Below are 3,651 nucleotides of genomic sequence, written 5' to 3'. Positions count from 1 at the left end.
TAAATTGAAACTTGGTCTTGGTTATTCCTCAAAAAACTATTAGGCTCTAATGATGCCATCAAGACTGAGGAGCTTTTGGCTGAAGAATTACACAAACCTATAATCACAAAGTTTAAAAGAAGGAAGGTTTATTCTAAATACACTGACCACATATGGTCCGCTGATTTAATTGAATTGAATAATGACAGGGGATACAGGTATGCTTTAACCGTTATTGATTTGAGGAGTAGATTTGCCTGGGTTGTCCCTTTAAAAAATAAAAGGGGTGATACTTTAATGTTAGCCTTTAAGCTAATATTTGATCGGGATAAAAGGAAACCAAAGAAGTTATGGACTGATGAGGGAACAGAGTTCTATAACAAAATATTCATGAAATTTCTTAAGGGGAAGGGTATTAAATTATACAGCACCTTTAATGAAGGAAAGGCAGTTGTTATTGAGCGTTTTAATCGTACTTTAAAAGAGAAATTATATAAAAAATTCACACAACTCGGTTCTCAAAAATGGGTGTATTTAATTCAGGATATTGTAGATAATTACAATAATACAGTTCATTCATCAACACAATCAAAACCATCAGAAACATTTACAAAATTAGAATATGAAAAGGAGATTAATTTGAGAAAGCCCAAGTTTAAAGTTGGTGATATTGTAAGGATATACAAATGGAAAAGCCATTTTGAGAAAGGTTATACACAAAAATGGACTAATGAATTATTTATAATCGTTGATGTAATGGCTACAAACCCTTGGACTTACAAATTAAATGATATAAATCGAGAAGAAATCTTGGGTTCATTTTACTCGCAAGAATTACAAAAAACAAAGCTAATAATTCATTAAACAACATTTCTATTCACCCCACCCATATTAGCTAATTTAATTCGTGGTAATAATAAAAAAAAATTAAATAAATAAAAAATCATAAGCCACGCCCACACCGACCCCGCCCACACAGACCCCGCCCACACAGACCCCGCCCACACAGACCCCGCCCACACAGACCCCGCCCACACAGACCACACCCATCATCCCCCACCCTCCGTGCACCCCCACCCTTGACCCTTCACCCCCCTCATCCCACCCCCACCTTCCCCACACACACAAGGGGAGGGGAGGGGTGGGATGAGGGGGGTGAAGGGTCTTTGGCAGGGGTGCACCTCCCCGTTCCCTCCTTTATTCTCTTTTTGTAATTAAGAATTAAATAATTGTAAACAAAACAAATATATATAAATATTGAAAACATTAAAATCTTTATATTATTAAAACATTTTTCTTGAGGTATACATTCAACTTCTCCCCAGCATAAGTCATCAATTTCTTCCCAGCACAAGTCAAAGGTTGGTTCAGCAGATGTCTTCAGGTTTTGAATCTCTTTCTATTAAAGACAAGAGGGGAGAGATATTTATTTCATATTTATGTTCCATGTCAAAGCGTCTTGAAAAGCGCTATACAAAATAAATGTATTATTATTATTATTATTAATATAGGGTCGGATGCCCTTCCTGACACCAACCCTGAATCACCTCTTACGATGCGCAGGGATATGGTGTACCTATTATAAACGGTGAACCACACACACGTACACACATGCTTACCTCGAAAAAATCCAGCTTAGCGTCCAGATCGTCGAGATGAAAATTAAGGATATCACAGGATGACAGGAAATAACCATTCCTATGGAGTCCAAAATCGTCCCACTCCAAGCTTTGGTCTTCGAGGCTGCAAACAAAATAAGGAGAAATTACTATGCTGAAGTAAGCTTGACAAAACATCACACACACGCACACACACACACATTCACAGATACATACACACACACATACACACACACACACATGCATAGATACATACACACAAGAACACACACATACACACACACACACATACACACACACACACACACACACAATCTCATTTTTTCATTTCTGTTCCTCACAATTCGATCTCTCTATTTTAATCACAGACACACATGCACACACATACACATACACACACACACATGCACACACACATGCACACACCTCTCGTTTTTTATTTTCTATCATACCTTTCACGTGAATTTTCTAAGAACGGTGAAACATTGAATTCATTCTGAGCCCACCATCTCGGAGGTAGGTTATTCAAACCCGTATTCAGTTCGTTGTGGAACTCTTGAGAAACAACTTGAAATTCTGCCAGGATATTTACAATATTTGAATTGCTGCAATGAATAGGAAAAATAAATTATTAGTTGTATAATTAATCACATACAAAGCTCTCATTAACAGTGTTTAATACCAAATGAACTTACCAATGTCCTGGCGAGTATTCTTCATCAGAGGAAAGACTGGAATAAGACAAGCTCATCTTCGTTCACAATGTTTAAATGTCCCATTCGGAGACCTCTCTTTTTATAATGAACAAAATGTATTTCGGGGAACTGAAGTGCTTGTCAGCTTTTGGAAACTGAGGGCGTGTGTTTGTGAAAAACAGGAAACAAGACAAAGAGAATTCCTTGGAAGTTATCCAAGTGAAACAACGTCATTTCTCAACAGTGAGCTATTAATTAGAAAAGGTTCGAGTGGTATATAAATGGAAAACAAAATGAATGTAAAAAATATCAAATAAGTATAATTGAAAAGGCAACTGGTAAAAAAGTTCACAAAACAAATAAGAGAATTAATTTAAATACCGGTGAGTTGGATGAGACGGTGAGGAGAGTTGTAGGAGAATTAAATTATTTCCCACGCATAAACAAATATTTGTAGGGTCGTTGTTTGAGTGGGTTATATTCACCAGATGATATTAAGAGTAAAAGGTTAAAAGGTCCATAAGGTCAGAAGGATCACAGGTGTTTAAGTGGTCTAATGAATAAGGATAGCATGTCAAAAGGTTAGAAGGTTCGTAAAGAAAAGGGTGAGAGAAATATAGGTGTTTAGGGTCAATGAGGGAGGGAAAGAATTAATATGGAAGTGAATGGGTCAAAGATTAATCTGCCAGATGATATGTAGAAGAAGGATGATAGGTCTATAAGAGAAAACAAATATTTGTAGTGTTTGAGTGGTCTAATGAACAACATTAAGGATAGGTACTACAGACAAAAGGTTCATAAAGATGAGGGTGGGAGAAATAGAGGTGTTTATGATTTTTGAAAAAGACAAGGGGGTAAATGACATTAGATAGGGATTTCCCATGTTAAACGGAGGTGTCCCAGAAGCAACATTATTACACTACTGACATGTGCTAATAATGAAAGATGATAACAACTGTATGACAGCATTGTCATGGAGGCCCAAAGGAAGAAGGAAAGCGGACGTCCTAGAACAACCTGGAGGAGAACAGTGGAAAAATAAAGAAAATAGATAGGATTGAGATCATGGATTGAAGCCAGGCCGATAGCCAGAAACAGGGCGGGGTGGAGAGTAGCCACTGCAGCCTAATGGGCCACTTGGCCGGAAGAGGATAGATGAGATGATGAACAAAACTGGGCCAAAATTACGGCCTTAGAAAATGCCAGCGTTCACTAGGAGATGGGAGGAGAGGGTTCCACTGACAGCAACACATTGACGATACGAGGGAAGAGTGTCAGAAATCCAGGAATTAAGGCAGAGAGCTTTGTAAAGACAGCAGGATACCAAGGCAGCTGTATCGATTGCTCGAGATACAAAC

General features: G+C 37.9%; 1 long non-coding RNA gene across 1 annotated transcript; it reads right to left on the bottom strand.

Moving 5' to 3' along the window:
- Positions 1-1,167: 1,167 nt before the first annotated feature.
- On the bottom strand, positions 1,168-2,341 carry LOC144889428 (uncharacterized). The gene is made up of 4 exons (XR_013621737.1): positions 2,294-2,341; positions 2,051-2,203; positions 1,599-1,722; positions 1,168-1,378 (listed from the first exon to the last, which is right to left on the bottom strand). It is a non-coding gene; the product is annotated as an uncharacterized LOC144889428 (long non-coding RNA).
- Positions 2,342-3,651: the final 1,310 nt, after the last annotated feature.

This window comes from Myxine glutinosa, unplaced genomic scaffold (genome assembly GCF_964187855.1).
Source record: "Myxine glutinosa unplaced genomic scaffold, kmMyxGlut1.1 SCAFFOLD_3719, whole genome shotgun sequence".
In the NCBI taxonomy this organism is placed as follows: domain Eukaryota; kingdom Metazoa; phylum Chordata; class Myxini; order Myxiniformes; family Myxinidae; genus Myxine; species Myxine glutinosa.
This window is presented reverse-complemented; position numbering and strand designations above follow the sequence as displayed.